The sequence below is a fragment of the Pholis gunnellus genome, assembly GCF_910591455.1.
Source record: "Pholis gunnellus genome assembly, chromosome: 11".
Taxonomy (NCBI): Eukaryota; Metazoa; Chordata; class Actinopteri; order Perciformes; family Pholidae; genus Pholis; species Pholis gunnellus.
The window spans coordinates 13,962,626-13,989,562 of NC_136538.1; the positions used below are offsets into that span (position 1 = coordinate 13,962,626).

Sequence of the window (26,937 nt, forward strand, 5' to 3'; positions counted from 1 at the left end):
GCCTTGATTGTAGGAGAGCAGTTAACTTACTACCAGGCTTCAGTGTAGGCCACAATATCTGCTCAGCAAAGGTGTCACAGCTTCAGAGTGAAATCACGGTATATAACACACACAATGCTACCGACACACACACACACACACACACACAGTGCTACTAAATACAGCCAGGCAAATGAGTTCCACAGCAGCTATTACATAAGCAGCAACGCCTCACTTAAACTGTGCCAGCTTCGATGTATAATTCACCTCCACTCATCTGAGAAAATATCTGACGAGGCAAAAGAAGCACACGTGCACACGTATTCAGACGCACTGTCCGTTTCGCTGTAAACTGGAGAAAGATGGAGGGGAGGGGGGGGACAGACTGGCGTGGAAAACACTCATTCAGCAAACTGAACAGAGGCCAGGCCGACGTCTAATCTCTCGCTGTCTCTCGGTCTTCCTGTGTTTCTGTCTCTCTCTCTCTCTCTCTCTCTCTCAGTCTTCCACCATGCTTCTCAACTCGAGGCTTTTCATAAATACCTGGCATGACATTTAGCTCGACGGGATTACTGGAAAACAACGAAGCCGGGGACAGGGAGTCAAAATAGAAGCTGAATCCTGTTTCGAATCCTTTAACGTATGTTTTTTTGTTTCCTTTAAGACTATCTAAGGGAGAGAGAGAGATTTGATGAGTTGTTTGTTGGTCCAGTTTAACAAATCTGAGTATTTTACCAACTTGGACCTGGCTATCGGACCCTAAGGAAAGAAGTGGAAAGTGATGGGAAACCAAAGGAGAAAGAGGTCCCACTACCTTTTATTTGGAGCTACTTAATGCTGTACATACACACACATACAACCACACAGGAAGCATGAGTCAACACAGCTGGAAAGCGTTACGTATGTGACCTGCAACGCGTGAGACACATTTACTTCATTTGTTTTGTTCAGAGCAGATGAGGTAACACATCTTCTCTGTCTCTGTGTCCCCCCACTCCCCCCCCCCTTGAGCTAAACTTTCCGTCAACATTTGCGCCTCGTCACCTGCTCGTCTACAGCCGCGATGTTTATAGAGCGGAACGCCACTCCTTCAAAACGCCAAAACCCAGTCTGGGTAATTACAGTCTTCTCTCAAACGAAAACCCCAACATGACACGGTCAAACAGACAAAGAGTCGAGTGAACGGATGGCCCTCTATCCGTCCCGACTATAAACATACCATGCTGACACATCACTCTTGGGCCATAACAAAACTTGATGAGAAACTACAATATGTGGCCCAGGGCACACGAGGAGTCTTGTAATTACACGCATAGGGAAGACAGAAGAGAAACAACTGCAGCCTGTGTCTCCCAAAGTGCTTCATCATCAAAAGAAGCCCAAGATTCCCCTTTGAGTCTTCTGGATAAAAACACGTTTTGTATTGGTCACACTTCTGAGATGCAGCCTAATTGTCTGCTCTGGTAGAAATCTATCTGCTGCCTCATGCTCTTTCTTATCTTGAATATGTGTGTGTGTGTGTGTGTGTGTGTGTGTGCACACAGATTGAATAACACCTTCCTCCTCCTCTTTCCTCTTCCTCCTCCAGGCCAACCGTCCAGAGGGTGGGACAGCTTTTCAAAAGGCTGACATTTTAAATCAATACCCCACCAGTCCGTAATGAGCAGATTACAGGGTCGGGATTAGAAGACCTGGGGTCACACCAAAAGCTCATCACCCCACCTCGACAAATCCGAGCTGGCGGGTCTGTCTGTCCTGGCTTGTGAGGGCCAAAGGTCTCCAGAGTCATTTAGAGCAGCTAACAACTTTAGAAAACTAACTTCAAGCTAATGCCAGTCAGCTGATTGTGAATCATCCAGCTGCTTTCAATCTCTGGCAAAATGACAGGAAACCCAAGTTTTCATTATTTGTCCAGTTAGATCTCAGTTCATCCAGATTTTAGAAGACAACAACTTTTTGGCCTTCACTGACATTCCACAACTAGTTTCCAGTCCTGTTAAAATCAGTGTTGGCGCGTTAATGGGCCTGCCAAGCAACTTTTGTCTCAAACTCTTTCCGTTACAAACCTCCCATTATTTGCCCAATTGACACCCTCTTAAGCGGCTTCACACTGACTCAAGGTGCTCATGAATACAAAGTTTCCTCAGGCAAATTTCTCTTAAAAATGTGAACGGAGCCAAACTGGGATAAAGGGCAGGGTAAAGAGAGCCTGAGTTTGGAGAATTTAGGACGCACACACACTCATTATGCAGACACATGCACCAGCACACACACATTCTCTCCCTCGCTCCACACTCACCCCAGTGAGAGCTCTGCATCGCTGCCTCCACTTGTCTCCGTCCCTCAGGGTAAAAAAATACAAAATAAAAAGTACAAATCACTCCAGTCTCTGCTGGCTCAGGTTCTCCCCGTCTCTCCTTCGTCTCCCCCGTCGTCTACCTCTTCTCTACAACACTCCAGCTTCCTGCAGCGTGCCAGGACCTCATATCCTGACACAAGGACTTTCAAATGGAAGCCCTCCTCCTCCTCCTCTCTTCTCACTTCACTCCACTGTTCCTCTTCTCAGCTTTCCTTCCCTGCTGTCTGCCTTAGCGCCGCCTCCCCCTCCTCCTTCTCCTCATTCCTCCCTCCCTTCTCTCACTTTTGTCTGCCAGCCCCCCTGCCTCTGGTTCCCCTCTTTTAACACACACACTACTCTCCTCTGCCTCTCTCTCTCTCTCTCCACCCCTTTCTCTTTTCAGCCCCAGCTTCATCCATCCCCTTCTCTTTCACACATTCTGCATCGACACAATCCTGCGTCAGATTGAGCTTTTTTTATTTTATTTCATCCACTCTTTCTGTTTGGTGTGTGTGTGTGTGTGTGTGTGTGTGAGCTGAATAACCCACAGGGGCATTCAGGGGAACACGTCCTGTCACCCAAATGCTCAGCATCTATATCCTTTGGCTACAGCAGTGCAATTATCAAACAACATCGACTACTTTAGGAGCTGCAGCCGCTACAGAGGGAGGAGGGGGTCAATTCACTCAAATGGGGTAAATTACATAACATGTTTCTTCTCATCTTGTGTCTGCACACTCCACACGCTCTATTGTGCAGAGTATTAATCAGGTAACAGAATGAGTGGAGAGGGATTCAAAAGGTTTTGCTTGTACTTTGAGAGATGTGTTGATGCTGTTTGTTTGCAAATAGCGATTCCTTATCAATTAATCTGTTGATTATACATTATTCTACATTTGTGGCATGTGACACCACCAGAAGAAGCCTTGTTGTGACCTCTCATCATCATTGTTCTCAGGATGTGTTTCTTAAAAATAAAAAAACTAAGCAGCTGGAGGAGGTAGGTATTACTTCCTGAGAAAAAAGCAAACATTTGACCAATTACATAAAAACTAAATACTATCTTGTGTGACAGGAATGTTGCTTTTCTTTCTTATCCTTTTGTCCTGTGACCTCTCAGGTTTATCTTGAAACCTGGTTGGCAGCCAATGAACTAAGTGTCAGTAAAATGTGAAACATCACAAGGACATTCAAATTGAAATTAAACAATACAAAGAAAATCAGCAAAACACACTTATTGCAACTGCAATTGCAATTGCTTTGCTCGTGGACTGTTGGCTAGTCAATTTGACTGAAAACTGAAATATCTCAGAAACTAGTGGATAGATCTCCATGAACGTTTGTAAATATAGCCATTTTTCCCAGAGGATGATTGCTAATGACTCCGGTGAATTGATAAATTAGACTTGCATTCTTTCTAAGAGGTGTCTGCTCTGGTTGGATGGAAGTCTATGAGAAAATGACCCTACTTCTCACTTGATTTATTACCTCAGTAAACATTGTAAACAAGAGTTTATGATCTCAATCGCTAGTTTCAAGTCTTCTTCAATACAGCAGGATGTTCATTTAGTAAATTATGGTCCCACTTAGAGTAAAATAGATGATAAAGCAGGGTATGCTTTAGGGCGGGGCTACGTTGTGATTAGCAGGTTACTACCATGGCGTTGAGTGTTCGGTTGTACTAAAAGGCTGTTATTTTTTTCCTTCCATAAACCACTTCTTATAAACAGTCCATGGAGGATCCCCTGACTTCTCCTCTAGCCATAATAATCATAACTAAGATGGTTAACATGGTAAACGTACCTACTATACAGCTACTTACAAATCACACATAGACTGCTCTGCTGTGTGCTACACAAAAGACGATCCACTTTAGGTTTTACCTTCTGTGCTTCTAGGAGGACTGAGTAATGCTGTAGAGAGTGACTGTGTGTCTCTTTACTGGAACTGCCCTGCACCTCCCTCTGGGTCCCACGGTAACAAGTGAGAAGAAAGTTCACTTCTGTTCCCTGACTTGGCACTTTACTGCCATTAACACAGCCCCCGTCTCCATGCTGAAAATACAACACCAGAAAGCTTTGAGTCTATTATGTATGTGTGTTACAGTGTGTGTGTGTGTGTCTGTGTGTGTGTGTGTGTGTGTGTGAGAGAGAGAGAGAGTCAGCAGGAGTTTCTATTTTATCTTAAAATGATAACAAAGACCTGAGAGATGCTAAAATGCATCTTTGCAGGCTTTTATAATGATTGTTTACATGGTACTGTAGGTACTATGTATTTTTGAAAGTGACCTTGCCTCAGCAGGCAGTGGGCATCGTTGGGAGCCGACTAATGAAGGAAGGGGACAGCTGGGCCGGGACAGGCTGAGCTTGACTGGAGGAAAGACGGAGAGCAGAGCAGACAGGAGATCTGTAATGGAGACGGTGGAAAGAAGAGAGGAAGACAGCTGCTGCTGTGTGGACCACACATTATTATCACCCTACATATCTCACAAACACCCCCGTTTACTGTGAGGCCTTGAACTCATTGTTGTGGGACTGCTCGTCACGCAAACACAAACAAAAAGCGGTGTTGGAGCTAGCCAACAACGATTGACACAAACTAGTTCATAGGGAGGCTTTGCTGAGGAGGGAGTGGAGAGAAAATGTGATGTGTAAACGGACTAACACACCTTCTCTGACTTCTTTGAGGTATTGCTGTCACCCGGCTGCCGTATGGAACAACACAGGGTTAGCCACAAATATCTGACCCCTTGACCCCTCATCTCTTCCTCCTCTAAAGCTTCCTCCCCCCTTGTGACACACACTCTAACTGTCATCCATCTCCAAACCCAATCCCTAACCGGACACTTCAAAGACGGAGGCCAAGACCCCCATTTCCATAACTGTGTGTGTGTGTGTGCATCTGTGTGACAAAGTGACCACAGCGGGTCACTCCAAACTGAGCCCACACAAAGAAGTGAGACCATTGATCAATGTCCCGAGCGCCCAGAAAGACGGGAGAGAAAAAGAACACCACCGAAAAGGGAGGGAGAGAGAGAACAAGAGGCGTAGGAAGAGCGGGGGACGCGTGAGTCAGCAAATATTGAAGGTCAACGTCGTCAGAGAAGGGTTTTGTCTGCAGAGGGTGTTTTATTTTTTGGTGTTGTTCTTTACCTCAGAGTGTCTCCCAGCGTGCTCCGCCTGAAGGACTGGGGGAAGCTCTCATCCCAGGACCTCGCTCCTCTCTGAGCCTCTCCTCCTGCACTCTGGCCTGAGGGAAACAACACAAAGTGTTAATACTGACCTGACCTCAAATTACACTAATGTTTGCAGCATTTATGCAAGCCCAGTGTTCACTCAACAATATGAGAGCAGCGAGAGTCAACAGAAACAGTAAAGTTGCAGGCCGAACATCTAAATGATGAGGTGAAACTCACTGTACAACTCTGTAATGCCGAGGCAGCAACCCCCGGGTCTGACAAGTGAAGCCAATGCAGAAGTCACTTAAACTTGCATTCTTTCTAACAGCCAGCAGGGGGCGACTCCTCTGGTTGCAAAAAGAAGTCTGATTTTATAAAAGTCTCATGTGACTTATTACTCCAGTTACCATGAAATAGTAAAATAGACCATATAGCAGGGTGTGCTGTAGGGCGTGGCTACCTTGACATGTCGCTGCCACAGCGTGGTCCAGTCTGTACGTTTTTGGTGTTTTTGTATTACACCTTTAACCCTTGAACAGTGTGGTTTCAGTGCTTGAACGTTCATTGTAACATATGAATGTGAGATTCTGTCATTGCATGTGCTTCCTGCTTCAAAGTGTGGAGAACGAACGACTTCTCTGACTCATAGAAAGGGGAGAAGAGAAAAAGAGAAACAAAATTATCAAAGGAAATGAGGTAAAAAGGCAGTAGAGCTTGGTGGTATATTGATTTTGGTTATAATGTAATATCTTGAATCAGTGTTTCCTGGTTTGGGCTGCATAAGAGTTAATCAAAACAAATCTCTGAGCTTATCTGAGTTCAGGTGAGCAATGTGTGCATTTACTTGTCATGTCCACAGAACTAAACAATATTCTTGTGTGTAAATATCAGCATAGACTGTAGTGCCAAGGTATTTGGTAAAAAAAGTTTGATTTAGTCAGTATAACCACTCCCTGGTGTCCAATAAAATAAATAACCTTTTCTTCCATTTGTCCACTATTGATATTATCTTCTTTTCCAAAAATGCAAATTTGCCCTTTTTCATTGATGATTTATTTTATCTTCTCGTCTCACCCTGTCGCTTTGCTCCTTTCCTACCACCTCTCCACTCTCCACACAAGCAGCCAATGAGGTAATCAGTCAGCTTGTTACATTCTGATAAGTGATCCGATACGACTATTGATTTTGGCTTACGTGTCCCAGTGCAGGGGTCAGTCAGTCCTGAGCCTCAGAGCTGCTATTAGGAGCCACAAACAGATGCTGGCTCTTTCACAGCTATTGCCAGAAACAGACAGACTGTAGAAATACGGACAGTCATACAAATGCATTGTCAAAGCAACTGCCGGAGTTGAATGTTGTCTTTTGGCTGCATAGAAAATCAGATATTCAGGTCAAGCTTTGATCAACAATGGATGAAAACATCATACAGCTTCCATGAACGGCATAATGACATTACTGCGCATTGTTTACCCGTCATCACAATACAGGCAAAAGCGGAAAAGAAGAGAAGTTCAAAGAGCATTATTATGAAGAAAACATGACGTGAAATCATATGTTGGTCGGTCAACAGAGAATCTCGCAAACTTATGAATGGATTTCCACGAAATGTGGAGGTCAGTTCGGCTTCAGGGGAAGATAGGAACTGATTAAAGTGGCAATCAGGATCTGGGATTCCTGCCATTAGATGATTATTGAGTTTCAGCCATTTGAGGCCTGATTTAATGGCCACATGCCCTGCACTTGTTATTGTGAACAAGTGCGTGACACAGCCTGATCATCTGCAGCTGACGGGGGTAAAGACATCAGTCTGTCCTAACAGGGAGCCCCAGGAGGACAGATGGTCAAAGTCTTCCCTGGGGGACACAGGGGAGGATTCTGGCTGAAATTGGTGAAACAACAGGGTGGAGGTTTATTCAGATGTCTCACCCCCTTTTAAGTTGATAATTATTCTAGGTAATGTATATATAAACTGTACAAATATAACAGATATGGAGGGCTGAACAGGGATTCAGACGGAATAAGATCTGTGTTGAATAAATGCAGGGTACCGGTGTGACAATGAAATTCAATCCAGGGAGAAAGAGAGTTATCACAGTGGTAACTTTCGACATATGAATAGCATTTGTTTAGCAGGTGTTTAGCATAGACTGTAAATAGGAAGTAGATGTAGTCACCCATTGATGTGTAAAATGATGTTTAGAAGCCTACAGTTCGGCATTTTTGCCTAACAACCGAACGCTGAATGAGACATTCTAGGTAACCAAATGGTTTCAATTAACTTGAATGAACTGAAAACACACTGTGAAAGGGTTAAAGTTGATGAAAAACATAAAAAAATCCCAGACTGGACAATGCCTTCGTAGCGACCTGGCAATCACAGAAACTGGTGATTGAGACCATAAACACATGTTTACTGAAGTATTGAATCAAGTGAGGAGTAGGGTCATTTTCTCATAGACTTCTACACAATCAGACTTCTTTTTTGAACCAGAGAAGTTGCCCCTTGCTGGCTTTTAGAAAGAATGCAAGTTTAAGGCACTTCTGCATTGGCTTTGCTCTCCAGATCTGGAGGTTTTTGTCTGGTATTTTGTCAATAACTGAAATATTGGACAAATCATAATTTTGACCTAATGATGGCACAAGATGAGCTAAGGGATCACCAAAGTCGTCCTAATATCCTGAAGAGGAACATGAATGCAGGAACTCAATTTCATCGCAATTCATATAATAGTTGTCGGGCCATTTTGTTCAAAACCACAAATCAACCTCATGGTGGCGCCAGAGGAAAAGTCAGGGGATCACCAAAGTCCCGAAGATTCATCCTCGGGTAACCACGAATGTATGTGCCAAATTTCAGTCTGGACCAAAAGTACTGGACTGACCGACCGCCATTGCCATACAGTCACATGGCTAGTGTGTCTACAAATCAAGGAAAGGCTGATAGAAACAGGCGCATGCACTGAACTGTATGCACGCGCACACACACACACACACACACACACACACACACACACACACACACACACACACACACACACACACACACACAGGCATGTACAGTATATTCACACATAAACCCAAAGATCTGAGCCATCTTTTCATTTTCATAAAACCCACTTCGAGGCCAAACGACATGACCGACGATGCTGTAATAATCTCTGCAGGGCTTGGAGTTTAAGCACTATCTCTAATCAAGAAATGACATTTCACCCCTGTATGATGGGTTGACGTGCACCCATGGGTGCAGATTAGAGAGAGATTATTAATCCTATAGATCACTGGTAGATAGATTAGTCAGCAGCATATGTGCTCACCGCAGCGACCGCAGTTAATGTGAGTACAATGACACTATGATTCAGCATGCTGCAGCATTAACTTCAGCTGAGGGTGTTATTAAGGTTATGCAGCCGGCATGCCCTCACTCTGTTAATCGCAGCGCTTCTATCGTTATAGTTATTGGGTTACTCCAGGTCTCCGCTGTGTTCCTATGCTGTGCTGATGAGGGACGAGTAAAGGAGGGTGAAGGATAAAGGAGTATACCGTCACACAGAAGGCGTGGCTAAATCGGTGCCAAGGTGACTTTTGCAAAATGAAACAAAGGAGATAAGAATGACAAACACCAGAATAGAGTAGGTGGGAAAAGTGAAACACTTCCCAGGAATAGAGCATCCAGGTGTTGCAATTTCTATGTATCCGTCTTTCCATTTTCGCTGTCATTAACCAGACACCCATATTGTACTCTGAGCCTGGCACTGCCGCCTGCCGCTGTCGCTTTTTTTCTAAGAAAGTGGAAAGCTGCTTTGTTGCCATAATATGCCCTGTGTGATGCTTGGCCCACTTTCCAGCCTGCTTTCATTGTGTAAGCACACATACATAAAACATGATTTGCTGCTTCAATTTCTGACTTTTATTCAGCAGGGATTTGGTGGCAGACAACATCAGAGCCATGAAAAGCAGAGCAGAGCGGCAGCGAAATGCAACTCTCTCTCTCTCTGAACCTCTGAGCGAGGGAGGGAGAGAGAGAGAGAGAGAGAGAGAGAGATATAGAGATGGAGAGTTGACGACGCTACAGAGAACAAGGTTTAATCACTGACCTTCTACTCTTACAACTGAAGACAAATGGCCATGATTAATGAGGGCCATTCATCTTATAGGTTACGAAAAAAACAACAATGGCAACTGCCTTTGCCCGTGCTGCTCTGATAGATCTATCTGCTGTATATATTAAACTCCAGTGCTGTTAGTTTGCACTTCACTTGTGATCAAGGAGCTCAGGTCAGGCTCGGTGTAGATCCAGTACTGCTCACTAGAGGGCAGCCTGTCGAAGTCTGGCAATGTAATGAAGGCTTTTCTAAAAAAAAAAGACACGCACTTAATATTCAGACCTCAGGGGAACGCTGTTGTTACAATAATTAATAGGAGAAATAATTATTTGAATAGATCCTGTACAAAACTGGGCCCTCCAGGTTTGTTTTAATTCATTTCCTAAATATCTTCAGTGTACACCTGGAAGAAAAGCACGAGACCAGTGGTGGAAGAAGTACGATGTCCTTTACTTAAGTTAAAGAACAATGTCAGAGTACAGACGTATTACCAATAAAAGTACTGCAGAACATGGATACATCATTACATATTAGGTTATCAACGTGTAAGCGTGTTTCTGTTGCAGCTGGCTTGTTTATATCTGAGGGGTGGTGAGATGATTCACGAGGGTTGGAAAGAATATAATGACAAAGTTTTGCTACACAAGCAGAACTCCATTTGTTTTACTTTTCTCTCATTTTTGCTTTTACTGTAAAATATTGGATCATTTGACGTCTTTGGGCCGCAAACAGTTATTTAAAGGTCACGAATCGAGAAGCTTCAAGGGGAAATCATTGTTAGCCATCGGAAATGTGACAAGAAAAAATGAGACACTAAAGGGTCACAATCTTTAAACATTTTAGTTTATTATAAACCCATCATTTGTTTCTCAAAAAATTCATTTATTCAAGTGCAGCACTTGAGTAAATGTTTCTTTCCACCTCTGCCAGACGAGAATGACCTCAACATGTACCGTATACTCATTGAAGTGAAACGGCTAATCGATACACTCCTCCTCTAACTCTCCTCCACCCTGTAATGTTCCTCTAAGATTTCACATCTCAAGTCGTCCTCCTCGGTGGCCAGATTAGATGAGATGACATGGGATCGGGGTCGAATTTATCTCTGTAACCGATCTTAAGAGCAGCTGCTGAGGCTCGGCCACAGCAGCGCGCGCACTGAACCTCTGCATTGAAAATCTTACTAGAAACAAAAGGGATGATGTTGCATTTTCACAGACAGCTGGTGACTAATGACGGTCTTCTGTGTGGAAACGGTGAGACGTGGACAGGAGAAGCAAAGCCCGACTGCTAAGAGGAAAAAAAGAGAGAATAAAATAAAGTTCAGGAAGGTTTTCAATTGCCTTTTCAGCGGTTCACCCACAGCCAGAGCCAAAAGATTGGTCTTTTGACTGTTTCCAGCTTTATCAGCCTGCCGCTGTTGTAACAATTTGTCTGTCTGCAGGATGTGAATCATCCTCACATATTATTTTATGTCTCCCTGTCTTCAGCTTTTCTTCCATATATGTCAGTTTCTATGCACAGATTCCAAGCGTAGGAACATAGTGCGCATGGAGAAGTCACAATGAGACAAGGTTGTCTGCTACGGACGTGAGATCTGCACATATTCCATGGAAACACACTGAAGCATCTGTCAGCATCTGGCTGCACTTTAACTGTCCATTGACCTTAAATGCAGAGAATTCACGCTGTCACCCTTATTGCTTTCTTTCTTTGCAAGACTAAGACCGGTAACCAACAACAGAGTGAAGCAAAAGAGCAGAAGATTAAATTTGAGGACAACAAGTAAAAACAATATTTATCTCAAGCCTCGAAGTTCTGCCTCTAAAATATGTTTGTATGTGTGACACTACATGATGAGAGTGATAACTCACATTATTGTCTGTCTGCAAGCGTGCAGGCGCCTGCACATGTGCATATATTGTGAATTTGTGCGTCTATGAGTGCTCATGAATGTGTGTCTGTATATGTGTGTCCTTGGCCACAGCCACAGTGTGTGTGTGTGTGTGTTATTGGAGCAGGGGGAGCCGGGGGCAGAAACAGCAGAAACAAACGAGGTCCTGTGTAACCCCGAGACTGTTCCATGAATCATACAGGAACTTATACAGTAGCTGGCCAGTCCTCGCAGCCTTCAGCTCACAGCCAACAACTTGCCATGCAACGTTTCCCATAGCGAGCTGATTAAATAATAAAGTAGATTTAGTTGTAGCTTATATTTCTATAAAAAAAGCACAAATGAATATAAATTGCTAGTGGTAAGAGTCCGTGTTATTGACGTATTTGTAGCAGAGCCAAATCTGGGACCAAACAAGCGTTAAAATGAAACCAAAACGACCCTGAGCCAGCCCTGCTTCATTACGTTATTTGCAGAAACACTGAAAAAAAACAGAATTTATTTTAAAACGGGAGCTATTTCTTCTGCCTGTGATGTCTATTTGTGTGTCTGTGTGTGTGTGTGTGTGTGTACATTCGCCTGCAGCAGATACCATAAACATAAACGAGCGCACTGATGTCATCAAAGTCAGCCAGAAGGGAAGACCACATGTTCAACGTAGTTTCTCTGCCTGAAACACATGCATTCACCTGCACGTGTGCTGAAAGCTACATGTGTGTGATGGGACAAAACAACAAAGACAACACAGATATGCAAATGTGATCTAGGAACAGGAAAGAACGTGAAGGACACGGAGGATGGTGCACGGTTAATTTATTCCCAAGATTAAGAAGCGAAATCAGGGTTTGTTTGGTGTGTACTCTGTGTTTGATTTTGTGCATGTTTTAAACTGAACCCACCGCTCTCCGAAGACAATCTTGTCAAGCAATTTCCCCCACGTTTCACAGCATATTTATGTCAGACACTGTTTGACTGTTAACTCTAGCACCTCAGCGCCTCACACACACACACACACACACACACACACACACACACACACCGTCAGATCCGTCAGTATGTAATTTTCTTTTACTCAGTGGCAAAGGTCAGCGTGTACACACGTTTTCACAACAGCCCCAGGGTATAGGCTATATACTGTGTGTGTGTGTGTGTGTGTGTAGAGTTAATGGAGACTGACATGAGGACTGACATGGATGCTGAGCTTTGCTGTGCCGGGCCAGGCGATCTAACAGCAGGGATAAACTATATATAGACTCATTCACCCCCAACAATCCCCCCGCCCCCCTTTTTTTTCTCCTGTTTTCTTCTTTTCCTTTTGCTTTATCTGCAGACTTTTTATCACATTCACTTTGCTCAGTATCTTCTCGAACAACTCCATGTGGCTTCCCTGCATGCCCTTGTCCCTTCCTAATTTTCGTCCCCTCCTTCATCATCTCTCCAAATCCCCATTGTCAGTCTCCTTCTGACTTTCGTCTCTGAGGTTTTTAAAAAACAAAGAAAGACATCCAAAATACGGGAATAACAAAAAGGCCCAAACCAATCTTGTGATCCCAGAAGAGAGTGTGTGGGATGAGGAAAAGGGGGAGATGGGCTAGTTAAGGGGGGAGATCGGCGAGTTATGTAAGCGAGGCTAATCCCCTCCCAACCCTGCATAGTAAACGAGACAGGATGACACTGGCCTCATTTCATCCGCTCATCTCTGTATCCGCCGCCGCTACCTCTCCAAAACCGCTCCGTCTCCACCTCAAACTTCCTGTTTGATCTTTGACAGCAGACAAGCGCTAAGATTTAAATTCTGCACAGCAGCAAATCCTGGTCTGCTGACACTTTATTTTACCATCAACGGTAACATCTGAGTTTTTAAAAGCTCTCTCATAGTGAGGAAGGAACAGAAAGGATTGGGACATATTCATGTTAAACAAACTCAGCTGACAGCAACTATAAATATTCCAGACCTTTTCTATTATCGGATGCCAGACATATCCGTTGTCAAAGTGGAGCTACGGTAACATGTCTTTAAGTTTAACGATAAAATACCCATAAAACAAAGGCGTAGCTCCCACCACATGACCCTCAACCCGTCCAGCTCTCAGCTGACAGTCTGACCTCTCACCCAGCCAGTCCTCCACCAGTAACCCAGACATCCTAATCTGTGGAGGTACGTTCAGCTCAAAAGGGTGAACAAGGCCAGCAGAGAGAGCTCATAACACCGGACCTCGTATCAGATATTACAGCACACAACTATTGATTGAATCATCTCACCAGGAAACATAAGACATTACATCGCATGGGAGTAGTTCTAGTTCAAAATGACCTCTTCTGTACTTTGACACGTTGACATTAGCGTTTAGCTCAAACCATGGCCAAGTACGGCCTCACAGAGCCGCTAGCATGGCTGAATACTCTGAGGCTGTGTTGCACCAACAAGGATTCATTTAATCTAAGATCAGTTCTGATAAGAGTTCACCACAACTGAGCGCTTTGTTGCAAAATAAAAACTGAAAAAAATATAAATTGGGTCTTAATGAGTCTGCTTTACAATCAGTCAGCTACATTTGAAATACAACATTCAGAAACGGTTATTGGTCCAGATGACCTGCAACGCTTTCCTAGAAGGCAGACGGTCAAGCTCTCTATAGAAGTAAGCTACACTGGCCTTATGAAATTGTTTATTAGCCCCCCCCCCCCCCCTCCACCTCTCCAATCCTCCTGCTCAGACAGGACGCTCCACTAAACTTTGACCTACTTATGTCTTCCCTCAGTCTGGGTCAAGAGGCGGGGAAGGGGGGGGGGGGGGGGGGCAGCAAGACCCCAAATACAGCGAGCTTCACGCTGATCCAGCCTGTTAATGATAATAATATGAATATCAAAGGCTTATATGGACAATACATCTTTTGAATGTCAAATCGCAGAGGGAAGCCGAGGGAGGCTTGAGGACGCGTGCATGTGAAAAGAATCACACTGGACTCATTGTTTAGTACATTTTAAATTCAGCTGGGCGTGCACACACACACGCACACACACACGCACACACACACACACACACACAGTATATCTCATGCTGAGGACTTGGTTTCACTTTTCTGCTGATCAGCCACAAGACGAACCCCGTCCTTCATCTTTTTATCCGCACTGTGTCTCTGGTTTCCAAGAAATCTCACTCAGCAGATGGTCGCAATCCTCCATAACCAATTGTCTGCAGGATAATGCAGAGCAGACAAAGACACCGCGACACAAAGCCAGACAACAACCTCCACGATTTAGCTCCGTCAGTGTGAGCCCAAGTCCCCCTGAAACTGAGCAGGGAACCAGTGACAGCATCACTTCATAAAACCGCAACTATGTTTAAAATCGTCCAAATGTTTCACAAGCGCATGGGCGGCTTCCAGGCCAGCCGAGTCCTGGCGATCCACGTGGGACGGGACCGCTGAGGGACGAGGCCTGGCTCTGACGAGAGGGTGGTGGGAGTTACGTTACCACGGCTGGGATCCCAGAGGTTCCCGGGAAGAGTTCTGGGAACATCAGGGTTCAACATGTGTGTATGAGAAAGGAAGAGATGAGGGAGGAGACATCTGTCAGCAATTAAATAGGAGGGATCAATTACGTAGTTTAACCGATACCGTGTGCAGAGATGCACTGGGGTCATGATGTAAACTCTCTCTCATGGTTAAAACTTCCCAGCCTCCCCGTCATCCCTCTCCTCTGAGCTTCCACGAGACAAGCTGACCACAGTTTACCCAAGCTAGTCAGCTGACGCAGGAAGGGAGGGGGGGGGGGGGGGGTAGTTGTTTTAGACAAACGGGGTGTTTGGAAAGACAGAATCATATCTGAGAGGCCCCTCTAAAAATCCTGAGGAAATTACAGCTAAGCCACACTAGCGTGGGGGCCGGTGAGCTTTTAAACCGGATCAATAATTCATGTTTTGCTTCCCTTGCTGGCACAAATCAGGTTTCCAATAGAAGCAAATCAACAAACAGCTTAATCAATTGCTCTCTCAGTTGTAAGGAAGAGGGGTGTTGTTAGTCACGTAAAGAGGCTGATTTCTTCTCTGATTTCAAGCTAGAAGAAGAAACACGTCTCTTGACTCCCGAATGGATTTTCTCACAGAGACAAGATTGCTCCCAATAAAAAACATCTGATTGTTGCAGCTGCAAGTCGTCTCCCGGCTTCCTAAAACCGTTCATCTGCTACCGAGCAAAGTGCCTCCATTCTGGACCTAATACTAGTGTCATGCATCAATCTTGTGTTTGCGTGTATCTGTGTGTGTGTGTGTGTGTGTGTGTGTGTGTGTGTGTGTGTGTGTGTGTGTGTGTGTGTGTGTGTGTGTGTGTGTGTGTGTGTGTGTGTGTGTGTGTGTGTGTGTGTGTGCCTGCTGTTTCAGCACTGGCCATTTCGATCCCCATACATCAACTTCTTGACAGCAGTGAAGTGACGCTTTGTGACATATGAGGCCAATTTACCGTCTCCTCAGGAGGAGAGAGGGAGGAAGGCAGGGCAGCGCTCGAATGGATGAAAACTGTCTCCATGTGCAGGGATGCTACTCGTACTTTGCACTCAGACGGGATTTTAGCATTTTTACATAATGAGAACTTAAAACTGCAACTTTATTTGTCACTCGCTAGTCAAGTTAATGTCAACCACGCTCTTTTCCTAAACCTAACTAAGGGGTTTTTGTTGCATGAAGCTAAATTCCTGTGAAGTTCAAAGTTTATTTTGAAAAGACACTATGCGTGTAACGAGTGGAAACTGACACGCCATCGCTGACAAGTCCAAAATTGACGCTAGCGCTTTACGTAGAGCGTCATGGTTTGGCGCTTAGGAGCACAAATTGCATTATTTGACGCATAATTGTGAGAATGTCTTGATTTCAGCGTGTAATAGCAGTTTCTCTGCTGTATCTTTGAGGGCAAAGTGAACGAAGACACGAGTGTTGAGAAAACACACTTTGATTGGCCTACTAATGGATGTTTGGAGCAGTTGGCAGACTTCAGCACTCCTGGCTCTAATGAGATCTGTGCCAGAGCTCTGCCCACTAATGTCCATTAAACACAGACTTACTCCACTCTGCATTGATTCCGACTCTTCTTACAGACTGCAAAGGCCTTTAGAGCTCATCTCCGCCCAGCCATCTCAGCTATCAGATTACCACAGCAATTTAATTGACATGCAATCTACTTACGCAAGAAAAACACATTTTGAATCTCTTTTCATGTTCGAAAAGAGTTCTGCACGCGCATGATAACACACAGGCAGCGAGCAAGTTCACGGAGCTTTTAATGGCGGCTGCTTTTGGGTGTTTTAAAGTCGGTAAAAGTCAAAAGGGGGTAATGACAGGCTGAGACTGAGGACAACGTGGCGATGACAGGAGTGGTCCACCAGAGTCTGTGCAGCCACACCTTGAGGCTGACGAACGGGCAGATGTCTGTATGGAGCTCCTGTAGCTCCATTTTCCTCTTGACTAGTTATCTGAACATGCTGATGTTTGGTAAGCAGAAGGTTTAGGGCTGCCCTCTCCCAAAGTCAACTAACACATACGATTTTGTCAACTAATTGATTAGTTGATTTCATCAACTCATCTGTTAAAGTTCCCGCACAAAAAAAAAAAAACACAGAAAAGCACTGCTTTAAATCTTGTGTTTTATCGCAAATGTGCTTTGTCACACATGATGTGTTCAAAGACTGTTGGAAAGATTTAAATCTGATGATAATGACATTTTTACAGCTTCTGGCTATGAAAAACATTTTTTTTACTTTAAAAAAAGCCATAGAAACAACTAATGGACAAAAGAAATTATAGTCGACTAAGCACAACATGACAGATCAAGTCGACTACTTGACGAATAAGGGGCAGCCCTTTAATGTTCATCATTATTTACTTTATTTACTAACTAACACCTGATGGGAATGTCATTAGTCTGGCAGGTGTTAAACCAAAGTATTGGGCAAAGTACTTTTTGTTTTCCTCTTTTGACGTCCTTGATGGAGAAGATCTGCACACATTCATGACTTGAAAAATATTTTTCAAGTGTTGCAGTCAACTGTCGGGAGAAAAGCCTCTTCTGTACGCATTTCCTTCCTTTCTTTCTGTTTTCTTATCCATGGCACAGATGTATTTGATTGCACTGCACAGAACTGCTCCTCTTCATCGGCACACCAGTGACGGCCTCACTCGATTAGTAATTAGATGAGTCTGCATGATGCCTGAATAACCTAATTAAAATGTCAGAGTGTAAACCCTTCATTCCTTCATTTTGAGGGATTTGATGTCAGGCATAATACAAAAAGTCCTCATTGTATCAGTTTTAAGGCTGTGTATAGATAATAAAAAACTGATTCATTCAATAGAAATGATCTGCAGAAGAGGCTGCTTGACAGGAAACAGTTTGGGAGTTTGCACTGACATCAACATTTCCTTTTGCATACGGTAAGAATTGACTAATCTTTCTGGGATTGGATTTATCAATAACTCAAGAGTTCAGAAAACTCCTCAGATGTCCTTAAATATTTAATGAGGAATGAAATGATATTATGGATTTGCTGCAGCAGCAGTCAGGCCTCTTAAAAAGCTCTAAAATCTATAATTTAATTGTCAGAGCAGCTAACTATTCAATACTCAGGAAGAGACAAAATGCAGCTCGTTTAGTGAACCATCAAGGAACATTATAAAACATTATTGCAAAAAAAACAATACCATATTTCAAACTGCTTTTTCATTCAGTTTCATAAGAAGCTGTAATTCAAAACTATGTAAAACAATGGTTTGATAAACTCATAAAGCAATGAGATGAATGTATTTAGGCATACAGTGCACTGTCTGTAATAAAGCTCCATTCAAGCCCAATAAACTCAAATTGATCTAAAACTAAGAAGCACAATGAGCATGACTGCTGTTTTGTGTTTCCTCCTGATTCAAAGCTGTTAACTCTGAAAGCATTTTAAATGCAAGCAATGATCCATCATTAGAAATAATCAATGGCAGAGATAAAAAATAAAATAAACATATACCACATTTCTGGCCACAGTAACATTTCTGGAATGCAAGTCGATGAACTAATCTAGTTACAGCATCAAAACGCTGTACATTAGAAACAGATTGATTACAGCATGATGCAGATAATCAATCGTATAGAACCGCGTGAACATAAAAGCGAAGCCATTAATGATGCTGTTGCGACACTTCCAGCACGGGCCTTTAAAAGCAGCAAAAGAAAGGTCACTGCAAACCCAGGCAGCTACTAATTACAGTCTCACATAGAAGAGTAGTCTGTGTGTGTGTGTGTGTGTGTGTGTGTGTGTGTGTGTGTGTGTGTGTGTGTGTGTGTGTGTGCGTGTGTGTGTGTGTGTGTGTGTGTGGAGTCTGACTGACAACTCGTCCCTGCCCTGCTGTGCTCTTACTCTTGCTTTAACGGGCTGACAGCGAGAAACTCTGAGGGAGATCTCAATGACGCTGCCGCTGTTCAGACACATCACAGCTGAGGGGAATCACGAGATAAACTGGATCCCAGAACCAGCAGAACTCCCCCCGACCTGCATCTAGAGCACGGGACTGCAGCATGACATCAAGCAGACCTGCTTGTCTGACATGAAACTTCAGACGTGAAATGGGTTATGGAGGGGAAACGCGAGACGAAACCAAGAAAACACATCTGTTGAGCTCCCTTGAGTGCACACATCTCTCAGAGGAGTCGACGGTGCTTCCACTTTTCACATGAAAGCTCAGTGTTACACTGGAAAGCGACACACACTCCCTGGTTTATCTCAAACGTACCTAGCGTGGCGTTTAATAGGAGCATTATGAGGTGGAGTCTCTGTTTGTGTTAAGCTTTTGGGATCTGTTACATCATGATGGATGACAACGAATTAAATATTGCTGACGTGCTTTTAATTACATCCACCACTCACACGTCATCACCGCTGCAGCAAAATAAAATGGAAGTCTGCATCGTTTCAATCCCAGATGGCTGGAGAGGCATTTTGATAATTGAGCCTCGCAGGTGTGGATCAGACTGTTTCCTCTATACATCACTTTAATGTGGGATTGTCCTTTGCTTGTTATGTAAGAGTGCTCTGCCGAGTGCACAGATGTGCCCCCCCCCCCCCCCCCCCCCACGTGCGCACATTTACGTGCTATTTTCAGCTGAGATTATCTAATGAGCAAATTAAGCTGCGAAAGCTGCCGCTGCATTTTGAGCAGTAGGCGTGTCTTTAATGTTTTCAGCGTCAGTACTGTGCAGATGTGCATCAGCTGTGGTTGTGCCCCCTGGCTGTGTTCTAGTTCTCGACTCACACATATTAGTTAACTCAATGTAGACACGAATGGAGACGGGGTCGGTTTATTCGACAGCAGGAGGAGAAAGCGGAAAGAAAATGTAGTTCATAATCATGTAACACTCGAAAAAAGGGAGTGCAGAAAAAAAGACCGGAAAATCCAAAGTGTCTCAGGACTACATGTTAGCAAAAGCATGCTGAACCATGACTTTGGTCATGCTGTCGCTCGGGTGCCTAACATGTCACCCCTCAGGGCTTCTTGTCCTGTGAAGGAGCCATGTGATAGAAATGATCCCTCAGCATCACACCCTCCTCCACCACCTGCCCCCCCCCCCCCCTCCTCACGTCAGCCTCTTTAGCCGCTCCAATCCTGATCGCCTGACAGCTTGGTTATCACCTCCCACCACCACCTCCAACAAATCCCCCCCCCCCCCTCTCTCTGTATGTGTCCCACCGTCCTGTGCTGTGGTGACAGCGCGGGATGATATAGGGTGTCCCAGTGAGGTGGCTTGATGATGCCGAAACGCTAAGTTAAACCTCCGTGCAGAACAGGAATCGATGTTTGCAGCGTTTATGCATCCCTGCGCCGGGTGTCTTGATGTTTGCATTCAGTTTAAGTCGTATATAGCTTGCGAGAACACGACGTCAAACCCATCCATCAGCCGCAGCGAGGGGTGTTCACCCCAGATGAGAAGAAGATGGAGAGCATCTCAGGCATGCTTCAGCATTTCTATCTGCTCCTGTGTGGATTATTTATGGTCCAATAAGACCCTGGGCGTTTCCAGTTCAACTACTAACTAATCCATATATTAAAGTGGGCCTTGAGAGCATAAAACAAGTGGTGCTGAGGTCCCCCTCTCTCTCTTCGTGTGACCTTTTCCTTTTCATCACATTGCCTTTCGTCCTCTCTGCTTCTTTCGGTCTTTAAACAAAAACAGCTGCAGATATCAAGAGGCAGAACTAATGTAACAAGAAAAGTGATATGCAAGAGCAGTTGTGTGTGTGTGTGTGTGCGTGTGTGTGTGTGTGTGTGTGTGTGTGTGTGTGTGTGTGTGTGTGTGTGTGCCAGTTGCAAGGGACAGCCGCAACCCCATTGACTGAAACAGCTGGATGGAGATAACAGAGCAATGCTTATTCTCTAGTTTCTCTCCCTCGTACCCCCTCTCTCTCTCCCTCTTCACACACACACACACACACACACGCACACACACACACACACACCAGTTCGAGAGGAAAAACAGCTGAATTCACTGCAAGTAACTGGAGGGAAAACCAAAGTCACTGCTTTCAACGGTAACAACTGCGCATTACACTCAAGAACTTTAATCACTCAGACATGTCAAATGTCAATAACCAATTAATCATCTAGACTGAGCCATGCACACTCTGACGCAGCACCATCCACCCCATAACTTAGTATCATCAACCTCCATTTTGACATAAATGAACCATAAACAACACTTGTTTATGGTTCATTTTGCATAAATTTGCCAACGGCATGAAATAAGTTACTCTAATTATTAGCCAGTTGTATAAAAACAGGGTAAGAACACTTTAAAACAAAGCCAATAACATTATGTAACCATCCTGTTAAAGAATACAGCACAAAAAATACAAAGTGTCCCACTAAATCACTGTTGCACGCTGCGTGATCTGCTCACCTCCAGCAAGATGTTCTTCACCAGCAATGTTTCCTCCAACAGTAAATGTGTTGTGCGAGTATCCGGTCGCCTTTTTTCTTTGCGGGTTACAACTTTTCTGCAAACAGCAAGCAGCGAGTAAGACCTTCTCTTCTTTATCTGTCGTTCCTTCTGTAGTTGGTGCTCCTGTTCCAACACAAACCCGTCCGGAGGATCCGCTGCTGATCCGACGCTGCCGTCCAGGCTGAGAGTGTTTGGTTACGGTCACCGGCGGAGCCCGGGCTGATGCTCAGCGGGGCGGGCTGACTCTGTGCTCCAGACGGGGCTGCTGATCCACAACAGAAAGGTTTAGGACCGGGGAAGGAAGGGCACGGGGCTCCGCGAGGGGGGGCTGCGACGACCGGTGACGCAATCTCTCCAGCGGATGTTTATGAATTTGATACTTGTATTTATCATATCATAGAGTAACTGTTAGATACGTCTTTTTTTAACCGGTGCTTATTGGTTTTAGACTTGCCATTTGTGCCTTTTTTGGGGGGGTTATATTCTGATATACAGTATTTATTTATTAAATAAAGGGCTACTTAGTTTTGTAAATCACTGTCAGTAGTAGCCTACTACTTGATATACTTTGTATAGTTGGCAGTTTAAGTGAAACCTATCCCGGTGTTGCCTCTTTCCTAATGAAAGGAGCTAACATTAGCAGCACTAGCTTCAAAAGTTGCTAAAGCTAGCGAGAAAGTTACTGACAGCCCGTCATCACCAATGGCTATTGTCAGTGCCCTAGAAATATAATAGCAGCTTGTGGAAGTGTAAGGTAACACGTGATGAGTGCACGCGCAGAGTGCGTGCAGACAGGTGGGCAGGTAGGCGGGCTGTCCAATCATTTCAATGGGGCCGATTGAAACCTTATTACAGTCTTACAAGAGCTGCTGCCACAGATACAGATTTGTTTCGTCTTTTTTTGTGAGAACATTTGAGCAAAATATAAAATAAAAAAGATAAATAACAAAAACGTTTCCAAAATACATAACGCTCTAATAGCTCTAAATGCCTCACATGGTGGTGGTTTCATTTGAGAATTTATTGCAGTTGTGTTATTTTAACAACAATAAGCAACTATTCCTTCTACATGCATGTCTTTGACCAGTGGTTCCTAACCTTTTAACTTGTGACCCAATAAAACAAATATCTACCTGAGACCATTTGTCAAATACGACCTTACTGTGCACATAAGTTAAGAAAGACTTTTATTAATCATGTGACTTTCTGAGATTTATCTTGGGATCCCTTTGGGGGTCCGGACTCCTGGGTGGGACCCACTGTCTTAGATGGTTGTGGAATCATATTATGCATATGAAACAGTTATTTACATGGGCTGCATTTGGGGGACTCTATAGGCCTCAAATACTGCTAAAAAAGGCTTGAGCCAAAGTGCTGAAAAGTACTTAAACACATGCAACGCAAAGAAAGAGATAGTGTTGACATGAAAAAGAAATCATCCACAATATTTATATGATGAGGCTAATTTACTTTTTTAACCTCCAGATCAGGGGAGCCAGCTGGTTACAGGTGAGCTCCTTAATGGCTTTGAACTCTCAGTTTGAGAGATTCCCGCCCACTGCCTCCTGTCCACTCTAACAAGCCGGAAACACAATATGGGGTCTTGTCTTCTAACCACAATAGACTGCCACCTGCCTGATTCAGCCATGAAAGAGGAGCTGTATGAAAGGCTGAATTACCTAATTTGTTCGAGGGATGTGTGGATTTGATTTCCACAAGATCTTTTAAAGTGCAAAAATCCCTGTCAGTCAAAATGAGCAGCTGCCGCAGTCATGTTAAACCACACAGAGTTATCCGAGCAGGTGTGATAGACTGGCCGTTCATGATACATTTACACAGACGTTTTCATGGAGAAACATTGTTTCATCTTAACAAGTTGCATCTTGTCTTTGGTCTCTCTGACCAACAGTTTAATACCAACTCTGCAATGTGTTCAATTAATCCGTTTTTTTATTCATTTGGACATGTTTTCACTTGCTTTAGGATTTGTTGTTTTTCTTAAAACAAGAATAATTGAAATCCCTTTATATGTATTGAGAACTTTTGCCCATGCACCATTAATTTCAATGTCCCAGTTTTGTCTTCTCTTCCCCCTCTGATTTCCTGTCATCTCTCTATTGTCGACTCACTTGTAAAGGCATAAAATGCACCACTGAGAAAATGACAAGTATTTTAAGAGGGTGCCATGATTCCCACTGATTTCTTTTGCTCCTTTTATGTCTCGGCATTATAGAGCTCATTAAGTTGGATGCATCTGCAGTGCAGCATCACATTTATACCACATACAGTATGTGATGTAATCAGTCTTCTACACTATTATATACAACTATAAGTATAGCTCAAACATGAAGGTAGAAACATCTAGTTTGCATAGTTTTCAAACAAAGCGCAGCTTTAAACTATTATCTTACACTGCAGCCTCCACAGCAACACCTTATTCCCTTTGATGTGCAGCCGGCCCTCCTGCCTGAGGAGGAGGATATTCAGGAGGCCTGTCACTGCTGAACTCCAACTGACCTCCCTTCCTCTGCGTAAAACATGCCAATTTATATCTTGCACCAATGCCAAGTGCGTAACCCCCACCTCTACTCTGCCCCCTGTTTCTTCTCCTGCTCGTCTCTCCCTCCAGAGTGTCAAGCACCTCTGCTCCTTTTCTTCTCCTAATCCCACTCCGTCCAATAACCTCCCTTCTTCATCTCTTCCTTCGCTGCCACATTCAGCCTCCGCCCTCCCAATTCACCATCAGCCCTTCTTTTCTCAATCCCTTTCTCCTTTAAATCGCCTCCACGGTTCATTTCAACTTCAGGCTTCGGCAGCCCACAATGCTAATGTGATTTCCAGCTGAATTGAAACGTGCAAATGTGCTGCAGCCTCTCCTTTTCCCCAGTGGGTTCCCTTTGGAGTCAACTTCGTTAGGCTGGGGAGGCTGAGATCTTTTTTTTACTAAACTGCAGAAGATTAAAGTTAAACATTTTCTGGGCTTCATGTTTGTGGGTATAGCATCACTTATTTTTCCAACATCACAAAAGCCCAGTTAGTTTATTGTCTTCTGACCAAATTTGCAAAGAATGTGTTTGTGTGCTGTTGCAGCTGTGTGTGTTTGTGTTCGTGTGTGTGTGTGTGTGTGTGTTTGTGTTCGTGTGTGTGTGTGCCCTTGAGTAGATCTCTGTGTGCTCAAGTGTGTATTCTAAATGCAGTTCTTGCCCTCGGCAGCCTGTGACGTTCTTACAAGACAAGACTGTTTATTTCATAATCACTGAGAGGAAGATGCTGCCGAAAAAAAAGTCCTGCTCATCCAATTGTTTCTCATATTTTTACTTAAAATGTGTATTTTTAACAAGTGTTGGCGGTGTGGTTCCATGAATGGCAATGCCTGTTGGTAAGTCGCTCAACCTCTTCGGTGCAGATTGAAATATCTGAACAACTTTTGAGTGGATTGCTATGAAATTTTGTCGGTATGGTCCACAGAGGATGAACTCTAATAACGTTGGTGATCTGCTGACTTTATATAGCTTCATCAGCATGTTCACATTCATGGTTAAATATCACAGAAAATATGCTATTATCAGGTTCTGCAGAGGATGAATTCTAATGAACACTAATAATCCTTTAACTTGACCTCTATTGTCATCATCAGGCCAAAATTCAAATTTGTCTTTGACCAAATACTTCCATAACCAGCCTCAGCTGTAATTTGTGTTTAATGCTAATTACCAAATGTTAGCATGCTAACACACTAAACTAAGATGGTGAAAGAGATAAACATTGGACCTGCTGAACATCAGGATTTCAGCATTGTCACTGAGCATGTTTGCATGCTTATGTTAGCATTTAGATCAAAGCACCGCTGTGCACTAGTCTACAGCCTCAAAGAGACGCTAACATGACTGTAGACTCTGCAGACTTGTAAAGACAAATAGAGTGCTGCAGGGATGACGTATTTTTGTAGGCCAACTCAGAAGGTAGCATCGCACCAGTTCCCTCGACAAAAGAACAACAGGATTTCTCCATCGGATTTTGGATTATTGCAGAAAATAATTTCTGTGGCAACACACGTCTATGATACTTAAACGTTTGTAAGATAATATTCACAAATGAACACCAGGCGTGAATCGCCAGGAATAAAAAGCTAACGTTAGGTTATAAACTACTCCCCGGTTGCATGAGAGTGAGTACACAACGAGACTGTCTCATTTAGCCACTTGTGAGCAACACATAAGCTTCAGAATTCACAAGACTGATGCATTTTATATCGTGGATCAAAATATTAAAATCTCTTAAGCTTGTGTTAACCACAGATCTTATTTCAGGCATCTAACCGAAAACCCCTTTTTTTTTTTTAAAACACTGACTTTGGGTTTTATCACTCATTCCTTCTCCTTAAAATAAAACATACAAATATTACAAACTTGGATTAGAACCACTGCATGGTAAGATGCTATAGTATATAGATATACAGTATATATGCTCCACTGTAGTTGCACATGCTGCGCTAGTCAAGCACACACTCACATGCCTCCGCAGCAGCAGCTCTGATACCGTGAGAAACAGGCACGGGGCTCCTGGTGGGGGGACTCTGAGAAACAACTCTACTAACACATCTCACACAGCGCTTGGTGTAGCAGCTCCATAAAACAAGATGAAACAGATTAATGGAGAATTCCTCACGCTCATGCCTCAGCAGAAATAATACATTGCAAGCCTTTGTTTCCAATCCGCTTTGGTCTGTCTGTGTCTGTCTGTGTGAAGGCCGAAAGCCTGGATCACATGACTCACACATGCTCTGTCCCCTCAGGGTCTTCATCCACCGCCAGATACCTGACCAGAGTGGACCCTCATCCTCAGCATGATTCAGAAATAACAAAGTGCTTCTGGCAATGCTTCTAAAATTATTCACAAGAACTTGTAATCATTCCTCTGATGCATTATTGCATTTTTGTTTTCTTTTGTTTCCACATAAAGCACCCTTTACTCATCCAAACTTGATGTTTAACGACTCATGAATTGTTTATGCCTTGTTTGCCAAGTAGATGAATTTCAGCAGTTCAATAAACAATGAAGCTCAAAGTGCATCCAGGATGAATCTGCCAAACAAAACAACAACGTGGGATATTGAATAATGCCATTATCTTTGTTTTGGCCCTTTAAAAATGCTTCAAGTACTCTAACATCTCTGTCAAGCACCCAATTAGAGGTTCCCAATCCCAGAGCTGCGCTGTGTGTTATTTCCATATTTCCATAATGGTCAAATCAGGAGAGTGCAGTGTAGCATGAAACACTTTATTCCCTCAAATTCCAACTCTGGTCTGAGCCTGCGAGCTCATCCGGCGTTAGATTCTTTGTCTATAATCAGAATCAGTGTGGCTGGGAAGCAGAGGAACTGGGGCAGAAAACAGCTTCATCTCTGTCCTGATACTGCTGTCTGTTCAGAGCTTCTCGTCGCTTTGCTTGTAAAGCTAAATGACAGCTCAGTG

At 43.7% G+C, this 26,937-nt stretch overlaps 1 protein-coding gene across 2 annotated transcripts in view; it reads right to left on the bottom strand.

The window, feature by feature from the left end:
- The window catches only part of LOC306702850 (leucine zipper putative tumor suppressor 2 homolog), a 36,561-nt gene extending 15,073 nt beyond the window's left edge, over window positions 1-21,488 (bottom strand). The window contains exons 1-2 of one of the 2 annotated variants that reach the window (XM_079168567.1): window positions 21,422-21,488; window positions 5,470-5,566 (exon numbers count right to left, since the gene is read on the bottom strand). The gene's annotated coding sequence lies outside the window, so the exon portion shown is untranslated. Of the gene's footprint in view, window positions 1-2,278; window positions 2,408-5,469; window positions 5,567-21,421 lie in introns of those variants that run through there. The other variant, XM_079168566.1, reaches the window with a different exon arrangement.
- Window positions 21,489-26,937: the final 5,449 nt, after the last annotated feature.